Source organism: Urocampus carinirostris, chromosome 14, assembly GCF_059441175.1.
Source record: "Urocampus carinirostris isolate Australia breed hairy pipefish chromosome 14, RoL_Ucar_1.0, whole genome shotgun sequence".
NCBI lineage: Eukaryota > Metazoa > Chordata > Actinopteri > Syngnathiformes > Syngnathidae > Urocampus > Urocampus carinirostris.
Genome location: NC_142362.1, coordinates 4,547,501 through 4,557,844, shown reverse-complemented (window position 1 = coordinate 4,557,844; position 10,344 = coordinate 4,547,501). Strand labels below are relative to the sequence as shown.

The 10,344-nt window shown below is 40.1% G+C and overlaps 1 protein-coding gene across 1 annotated transcript in view; it reads left to right on the top strand.

The window, feature by feature from the left end:
- The first annotated feature begins 10,078 nt into the window (after nucleotides 1–10,078).
- The window catches only part of mlphb (melanophilin b), a 42,928-nt gene continuing 42,662 nt past the window's right edge, over nucleotides 10,079–10,344 (top strand). Inside the window, exon 1 of the mRNA XM_088353492.1 lies at nucleotides 10,079–10,178. The gene's annotated coding sequence lies outside the window, so the exon portion shown is untranslated. The remainder of the gene's footprint in view (nucleotides 10,179–10,344) is intronic.

Sequence of the window (10,344 nt, the reverse complement as noted above, 5' to 3'; positions counted from 1 at the left end):
CAAATGATTCCTGTGGAAATTGGAGGAATCTCGAGGTGGTGGAAAAACTCCATGTGCAGTGAGTCACAACAGTAAAGCTAAAGGGGGGGAGGTTAAGGGGGGACGGTGCCTTTCGAGGACAGCCATCGCTAGCATGCTAGGGACTTGCGGTCGTCATGCTGCTGCTCGGGAACATTAATCGACTCCAGCTGTTGATTAAACGCGCGAATCGGGCGCTCAATGGCGAGCATTGTTCGCCCTGATGGCGGAACGGGTGGAGGGGGGGTGGGGGGATATTTTTGCGGAGGACGCTTGGCAGGATTCGAAAACCGGCTCCTTTTTTTTTTTTTTTTTCCCGCGGAGTCGATTTTCCCGCCGGGAGCTCGTCGGAACGGACGCGCTCCAAAAGACGCTTCCTGCTTCTGCTCCCGGGAGATCGACAAATACGGAGGCCAAGATGGCCGCCTCCGTGACGGTGTTTTAGAGCGGGGAAGCTGTGAACCGCCGTGTTTTACCGATTGTTAGTCGCTCTGGAGTATAAGTCGCGGCAGCCAGAAAACGCATCCTTAAAAAGAAAAAACACCTATATGAGTCGCACAAACAGACTGAGGAGATCATTTCTCCCTCATGCCACGAGGCTCTTTAACTCCACCCGGGGGAGTAAAAACCCACATTAAACCCCACCCCCACATCTATATATCTATCTATCCATCTATCTATCTATCTAGACATCTATCTAGACATCTATCTATCTAGACATATATCTAGACATCTATGTAGACATCTATCTATCTAGACATCTATCTATCTAGACATCCATCTATCTATCTAGACATCTGTGGAGACATCTATCTATCTAGACATCTAACTAGACATCTATCTATCTATATATCTATCTATCTAGACAACTATCTATCTAGACATTTATCTATCTAGACATCTATCTATCTAGATATCTATCTAGACATATATCTAGACATCTATCTAGACATCTATTTATCTATCTATCTAGACATCTAGATATCTATCTATCTAGACATCTGTGTAGACATCTATCTATCTAGACATCTAACTAGACATCTAACTAGACATCTATCTATCTATATATCTATCTATCTAGACATCTATCTAGACATATATTTATCTAGACATCTATCTAGACATCTATCTATCTAGACATATATCTAGACATCTATCTATCCATCTATCTATCTAGACATCTACCTAGACATCTATCTATCTAGACATTTATCTAGACATCTATCTAGTATATATCTATCTAGACATCTATCTAGACATCTAGATATCTATCTATCTAGACATCTGTGTAGACATCTATCTATCTAGACATCTAACTAGACATCTAACTAGACATCTATCTATCTATATATCTATCTATCTAGACATCTATCTAGACATCTATCTATCTAGACATCTATCTAGACATATATTTATCTAGACATATATCTAGACATCTATCTATCCATCTATCTATCTAGACATCTACCTAGACATCTATCTATCTAGACATTTATCTAGACATTTATCTAGACATCTATCTAGACATATATCTATCTAGACATCTATCTAGACATCTATACATCTATCTGTCTAGACATCTATCATGACATCTATGTAGACATCTGTCTATCTAGACATCTATCTGTCTAGACATTTATCTAGACATCTATCTAGACCTATATCTATCTAGGCATCTATCTAGACATCTATCTATCTAGACATCTGTCATGACATCTATGTAGACACTTATCTATTTATCTCCATTAGGCTAGGTTCACACAGTTTAATGCTCAATCCCGATTTTTTTGTGTGCGAAATCCGATGTTTTCGTGAGATTGATGACATTTTCGACTGAATGCGACCTGTAGGCCAATTGATCTTCCTCTGTAGACGCTACGAGTGTCATGCAAGTGCACAAAAGGGACACGTGACGTCACACACAATGCGCTCTTGTGTGCCGAAGTACTCATGGATGTTAACAGCTGTCCGTGGGTTGAGATTTGAATGTAAAACTACCATTGGAGCAGGGGTTTTGAACCTTTCTCCAGCTGAGAGCTACTTTTTGCTACTTCTTTGTGCTAAGGGCACCCGTTTTGATAAACATTGCTAAAGTCTTATCTTGTGAAGTGGAAAAAGGAAAGAGAGAAAAAATAAAAACCACAGACAGAAAGAAAGATAGAAGAAAGAAAAAAAAATGAAAAAAGGAAAAAACATGGAGAAAGAGAGAGTGACAGAAAGAAAGAAAGGAAGAAAGAAAGAGCAAAAGAATGAAAGAAAGAAAGAAAGAAATCAAAAGAAAGAAAAAGAGAGTGAAAATGAAGAAAAGGGGAGAGAGAGAGAGTGAAAGAATGACAGAACGAAAGAAAGAGAATGAAAGAAAGAGAAATTGAGAAAGGGAAAGTGAGAAAAAAGAGAGCGCGTAAGAAAGTGAGAAATAAAGACAGTTTGAGAAAAGGGAGAGAGAGAAATAAGAGAGAGGAAAATAAAGAGAAAGAGTAGTAAGAAAGAAAATAAAGAAAGCAAGAGAGAGAGAAAAAGAAAAACAGTAGGAAATTGAGAAATAGAGAACGTGTGAGAGAGGAGAGAGAGAAATTAGAAAAATAAGAAGAGAACAATAAAGATAAACAGAGGAGAAAGAAATAAACAAATAAAGAAAGAAACTGAGAGATGGAAAGAAAGAGAGAGGGAGAGAGAGAGAGAGAGAAAAGAGAGAAAGAAAAAAAGAGAAAGACAGAGAGTGAAGGAAAGAGAAAAGGAGAACAGAAAAAAGAGAAAAGGGAACAAAGGGAGAAAGAAAGAGAGAGAGAAAGAAAGAGAGGAAGAGAGATTAGTAGTGAGTAGGGTTAATTTAACTCGGGCAACCACAAATATCTTTTTAACAGAAAATCACAATGACCCAGCACTGGTGGGGTATTTTCAGAACAGGTCTGCGGGCACCTCAGCTTTCCTTAAAGAGCTCCCGGGTGCCCGCAGGCACCAGGTGGATGACCCCTGCACTTCAATATACTATCACTTTAAGAATGAACTCAAGCGACATGTTGTGAATCTGTTGTTTGGCGGGTTTGGGTTAATATACCTGTGACTCGGGTATGGTCGGGCTGAATTATTTAGAAAAACACTGCGACTACGTTATACGTCCTTATACTTTCACCATTTTCTTTTTGCAGGCCGGATTGAAAAACCTGACAGTTGGCATCTAGCCCCCGGGCCTTATTTTACCCACCCCTGCACAAGGAAGTAGCTCTCATTTTCCAAAAAGATTGCAGTCCCCTAAACATTTGTTTGGGCTTTTCCTCTCATAAACATCTTTTGGAGTCAAATAAAAACGGAACTTAATCATTTGAATATGTTTTGTTTCCTCCTCCCTGGAAAAACAAAACATTACATAGGTGCTAATGTCGGATTTATGTGGTTTTTATTAGCAACCCTGAGCTTTTTAGCGCTTCAAATCGACAACAGGGGGAAATAACGAAATCATTGCTTTGTTATGTTCCATATGTTTTGTTTTATTTGTGTATGGTCAAATAAGACGCCACAAAAACTCGAGTTCCGTCATGTTGCCGAGTTTCGACATATGGAAGAAAGAAAAAAAAAAGGGGAAAAAAGAGAAAAAAGAAAAAAATCTCCGTGCTCGACCTGATCCAAAAGCCATAAAATGGAGGCTTACCCATAAAACGGCTGGAGAGCGTCCACGTTGCGTAACATTCTTGGAATATGGCGCCCAAAATCTCCGTTCCCGTCCAAACTCTTCACCCGTATATCAGATTTGTGATGAAGATTCACCTTTTTGTCATGTTCTGTACTTTTTCTCCTGTCGTGTTCTGTTTTTTGGGTCCGTTCGGTGGAATTCCTTTCATGTTTTGTTGAGTTAGTGTCAGGACCAGAACGGAAACAGGACCCAATTGTGTAGCATTTACCACAGGTTTTATTGGAGGAAAGAGAAAGGGCTGTGCCCACAATCCGGTGTTCGCTGGCGGTGTCAGGGACGGAAAAAACGGGTCGGTAGCCGGGACTGGGAGAGCAAGGCGTGGTCGGGGTCGTAAGCGAGTCGTAAGCCAGAACGGGATTGTAGACGTAGTCGGGGACAAAAAGAGGTTGTAAGCCGGGACGGGAGAGCAGACGTGGTCAGGATCAAAACGGGTCGAAGCCGGAGACAGACGGGAGCAAAAAACGGGACAGGTGGGAGTCAGGGTCGAAAAAGGCTTGCCTAGTGTTCACTGAGGTTCGCAGACGGACTGACAAAAGGGGACAAACAGGACTGGGTACTCCTCATGTCGGCACTGTCATTGTTGTTCCGTCCACGTGCGGGCAAATATTCAGTTTCATCATCCATTCATGTTTGGTTCAGTTAGAGCTAGTTCGTGTTCCGACATGCCCTGTGTCGTCTTACTTTTATGTTTTGTTCAGTTGATGCCAGTTAATAGCCCAACATTAAGTTTCAGGGTCTCGTTGTCCCACATCTTTCGTTATAGTTTCTTTCCATGTGTGAGTACATATTTTGTGTTGCCTAACTTTCAGGTTTTGTTCAGCTGTAGCCAGTTATATTGGACGAATATGTTTTGGAGTCTTGTTGTATTAGCTCTAGTGTTTCTGCATACCCATATCATGTTTTATGTAGTTGGACCTAATAAAACTATATTTCATGGTCTCATAGGCATTGTACTCCCCTTGTTGTTCTATCCCTCCGTCAACTTTCATGTTTGGTTCAGTTAGAGCTAATTCGTGTTCCAACATGCCCTGTGTAGTCTTCCTTTTGTTCTGTTGAAACCAGTTAACATCATCCCAACATTGTGTTTCATGGTCGTGTTGCCCTAGCTCTCTCTTTATTGATCCAGTGTTGCATGAGTACACATCCTGTGTTGTCTTACTTTCAGGTTTTGTTCAGTTGCAGCCTGATTTTGTTCCAGCATACCCTGATTTCTCCCTCTTTCATGTTTTATTCATTTGAATTTTTTTAATTTTTCACAGTCTTATTGTTATTGCACTCCACTTGATGTTTCATCCACCTGTGCCTTCATCGTCTAACTTTCATGTTTTGTTCAGGTAGAGTCGGTTAGTGTTCCAAAATATCCTGTGTTTCTTTGTCCCTCCATGTTCAGTTGGGGGCCTAATAGTGTTCCTACATTATATTTCATGGTCTCATTGTCATTGCACTCTCCTTGTTGTTCCATCCACTTGTGCCCTAATCTTCCGACTTTCATGTTTTGTTTAGTTGAAGCCAGTTAACATCCACCATTATGTTTCAGGGTCTTGTTGTCCTAGCTTTCTCGTTATTGTTCTATCCATTTGTGAGTACACATCTTATGGTGTCTTACTTTCAGGTTTTGTTCAGTTGTAGACAGATATTGTTCCAGCGTACCACCATTGTCCGTCTTTCATGTTTTTTTCTGTTGGAGCTTATTAGTGTTCCTACATTATATTTCATAGTCTCATTGTCATTGCACTCTCCTTGCTGTTCTTGCATCATCTGCTTTTCATGTTCTGTTCAGCTAGAGCTAGTGTTCCCAAACTTTTTCTCTTACCTTCATGTTTTTGGAAGAAACAGCATTATATTTCATAATAATAATAATAATAATTTCCTTTGTATTGTCATTCTTTGTAACAATGTACACAGAACGAAGGTGCTGTTGTTATAACACTCTTGTTATTTTACTATCAATGTTTGAGTAGATATCCTGCGTTGTCTTTCTTTAATGTATTTTTCCGTTAGAGAGAGTTAGTGTTCAAACATTCATGTTTTGTTAAGTTACAGCTGGTTAGTTTTCCCACATTGTATTGTCATGTCAATTTTGTTGTTCTGTCCTTGTGTGGGAATGTAATTTGTTGTCATCCCCCTTTCATGTTTTGTTCTTTTACAGTTAGTCGGTGTTGGAACATTATGGAATTGCTCTCTCCGCACCTACCTATGTTGCCTGTGTACTCTTTCATATCCTGTTTTTTGTTTTGTTCTGTTAGTTGGTGATCCAACATATCCTGTTTTGACTTTCATGTTTGTACAGTACAGGATAATTAGTCTTCCAGCATTATACTGTACAGTATTTCATTGCATTCTCTGTTGGAATGTTTCCGCTTTTCGTGTTCTGTTAGAACTAGTAGTTCGACATTTCCTGCTGTCTTCTTTTCATGTTTTGTACAATAAGAGCTAATTTGAGTTTGAATATTTTTCCTCCCATCTTATTAATTTCATGTTTTGTTCCGTTAGAGCTGGTTAGTGTTCCCGCATTATATTGTCCTGCCGGTTTTGTTGTTCTGTCCTCGTGTGGGAATGTTTCTCGTGTCGTCTCTCTGTCTCTTGCTCTGTCCATGCCTACCTATGTTCCCTGCGTAGTCTTTCATGTTCTGTTTTTGTGTTTTATTCTGTTGGAATCAGTTTGCGTTCCAACATATCCTGTTTGGACTTTCACGTTTGTTTAGTATAGGATATTTAGTCTTCCAGTGTTATACAGTATTTCATGGCACTCTGTTGGAATGTTTCCGTCTTTCACGTTCTGTTCGAACTAGTTGGTGTTCCGGCATATTCTGGATTGACTTACTTTCAATTTTTGTTCCGTTTGAACAAGTCGGTAGTTCGACATATCCTGCATTGTCTTCTTTTCATGTTTAGTTCAATAAGAGCTAATTTGAGTTTTAATATTTTTCCTCCCATCCTATTAATTTCATGTTTTGTTCAGTTAGAGCTGGTAAGTGTTCCCGCATCAGATTGTCCTGTCAGTTTTGTTGTTCTATCCTCTTGCGGGAATGTCTTTCGTGTTGTCCCCCAGTCTCTTGCTTTGTCCACGCCTACCTATGTTCCCAGCGTAGTCTTTCATTTTCTGTTTTTGTGTTTTATTCTTTTCGAATCAGTTTGTATTCCAACATATCCTGTTTGGACCTTTTGTTCAGTACAGGATATTTAGTCTTCCAGCGTTATACAGTATTTCATGGCACTTACATGTTCTGTTCGAACTAGTTGGTATTCCGGCATATTCTGGATTGACTTACTTTCAATTATTGTTCCGTTTGAACAAGTTGGTAGTTCGACATATCCTTTATTGTCTTCTTTTCATATTTTGTTCAATAAGAGCTAATTTGAGTATGCATATTTTTCATCCCAACTTATTAATTTCATGTTTTGTTCCGTTAGAGCTGGTTAGTGTTCCCGCATTGTATTGTCCTGTCAGTTTTGTTGTTCTGTCCTCGTGTGGCAAAGTTTCTTGTGTCATTCCTCTGTCTCTTGCTCTGTCCACGCCTACCTACGTTCCTTTTTCCTTTTCACTTTTTCGACCCTGACTCCCACCTGTCCCGTTTTTTGCTCCTGTCCGTCCCCTGGCTTCGACCCATTTTTTGATCCTGACCACGTCCACTCTCCCGTCCCGGCTTTCGACCTCTTTTTGTCCCCGACTACGTCTACTCTCCTTTCCTGACTCACGACTTGCTTACGACCCCGACCCCATTTTTGCTCTCCTGTCCCAGCTACTGACCCGCTTTCCGTTCCCGACACCGCCATCGCTCGTCATCCAATTCCGTGATCAGAGCGACCTGCTTCCCCCGTCCAGCGATCACCAGATCGTGGGCGCAACCCTTCCCTTTCTTCCATTAAAACTTGTGAGACACGCAACGCAAGTGGGTCCTGTCTCTGTTCTGGCCCTGAAAGGTTTGTCATATCCTGCATTGTCTTCTTTTCATGTTTTTATTCAATAAGAGTTCCTTTAAGTTTGAATAAATTTCCTCCTACCTTTCATGTTTTGTTCTGTTAGAGCATGTCAGTGTTTCAACATTACATAGCAGGGATGTGTTGTGTCAATCCTGTGTTAAAGTAGCTTTGTTGTCCTGGAATTCTGCAACTCTGAGTTAGCTTCCTTGTTTGTTTTTTGTAAGCTGTCAGATACCATTTTCTTATCCTTTCCTAAAATCGTATTTTGTGTCTACTTTCATAGGCTCCACTTCACCGGATCATGACATCCCGAGGAACCAGTAGGAGGTTCTGGTTGTATATATGAGGCAAGTGTGTGTTTGGGTTTCCGTCATGCTTTTTTGTAAACAGCCCGAAAGGTCTTTGCGTGCACGCCGGGGGAGGAACCAGAGAATTTCCTGCAATTACGGCTTCATCACGACGCTTTCTATCTCCTTCCCTCAAGATCATTAGCACCGACCGGGAAGGGGGAGAGAATCCAGGAGGTCCACGTCAGAGACGCCTCGGGTCCTCATCGGACCGTGCAGGAAAAGGGCTACGCCCCGACCTCGTTAAGGTCATTTTACATGAGAAGACGGAAAAGGCAGCGATTTACACTCAAGTCACTGAAAGGTTTACTGTTAAGCAAAATCTGTTAGAGATAAGAAAGATAGATAAGATAGAGATAGAGAGAGAGAGAGAGAAAGGGGGATAGATAGATAGATAGATAGATAGATAGAGAGCGAGAGGGATAGAGAGAGAAATAAATAAATAGATGGACAGAGAGATAGATATATAGAGATGGATAAATAGATAGTATAGAGAGAGAGAGAGAGGGATTGAAAGAGAGAGAGAAAAAGAGTTGCATAGATAGATACATAGAAAGAAAGAGATAGATTGATAAAGTGATCAAGAGATAGAGTGATAGACAGGGGTATAGATAGAGTCATAGAAGGGGGATAGAGAGAAAGAAAGGGATAGAGAAAGACAGATAGAGAGAGATAGATGGATACATAGAACAAAAGAGATATATATACAAAGAGAGTGATAGAGTGATAGATAGATAAAGTGATAGAGTGATAAATAGGGTGATAGATAGAAAGCAATAGAGAGAATGATACATAGAAAGAGAAAGAAAGATAGATGGATAGATAGGGAGAGAGAGAGATTGAGAGAGAGAGTGATAGAGGGATAGAGAGAGGGATAGATAGAGAAAGAAATAGATACATAGAAAGAGATAGATAGATAGATAAAGAGAGAGAGAGAGAGAGGGATAAAGAGCGAGAGAAAGAGATACATACATAGATACATAGAAAGAAAGAGATAGACAGAGAGATAAATAGGGAGGGATAGAGATAGAGGGATGGAGAGATTGATTTAGATATAGAGTGCCTAAGTGATACAGAGAGGGATAAAGAGATCGAGAGAAAGAAATAGATAGATATACTGTATAGAAAGATGGAGAGAGATTCACGGGCACCTCATTCGCTCTTAGGCGCCACCACCATGTTGAAACCCCTGCACTAAATGGTAAAACAAGAACTAAATAGCGTATTTTAGTGAATAGCCCCCAAAATAGCCTTTTCATATATAAGGCGCACTGGACTATAAGGCGCACTGAATTAAAACCACAGTAAAAGCAAGGGTTGCTTGAAAAAATAATATTAAATGCATTTAACTTAAATTGATTTTTTTATACATCATAAATCATTCTCATCTAATTTCCCCACTAAAATTAATTTTAGCACAAAACAATTAACACCTTAACCACAGGAGGGCACTCCAAGACCACTCAATATGTTTGTCAAAGGCAGAACAGTATCATTTCATCGTAACATTGCGTTTCCAATTTAATCCGTCAGATTTTCCTCTGTATAAGACGCACTGGATTATAAGGCGCACTTTCAAATTTGGAGCCAATTTGCAGTTTTTAAGTGCGCAAAAATAATAAGAAATACTCAAGAACTCGCTCCAAATCATTCCCCTCCTTTTGGACTACTCGTGTGTTAGCTTTACTCAGCAGGAGGACGACCCCCTCCCTCTCCCCCCTGCTAAAAAGAATTAGTGTCCAGGGGTCCCGTGTCTCAAATTAGCCACTTAAAAGCAACAAAAACAAGCCGGGAAATTGAACTCGCAACCTCCGACACGAACATAACACGTTTGAAAGTTTGATCTTTCGTGTCACCTTCTGTTTGAACCCCTGGAGCCGTTTTAGATCTTTTTTCCTTGGAAAAAAAAGAAAACAAGTCGGCATTTTCTTAAAGCGACGTGATTAGAAAAGGTTCTTTTGTCTTATTTTTGTGACTTGCGACTGGAAATTCAGGCTTCGATTAGTGTCCATTTCGTGCAGACTGTCTTTAAATTTTGCACGTCAGATAAAATCTTGTTTTCTTGCCCCCTTTCCCCTTTTTTGCCCCCCCCTGGATAGCCGAACATGTGACTGGAATTGCCCTCTGCCGCCTGCTTTCTTCGCCTTGCAGTCATTTTGATGTTCCCTTGAGAGGAAAAACTCGCCTTCATCTATAAGGTAGGCCATTGAAACCGTGGCAACGATGTTTTAGGCGGAAAATGATTTAGCTAACATATCAAATGTCATAAATTCTGAATTCTTTAGGAAATATTGCAAGTCTTTGACTGTTTTAGTTTGCTTATTATAGTCAAAACTCAAATATCTCGTTTCAAAATATTCAATA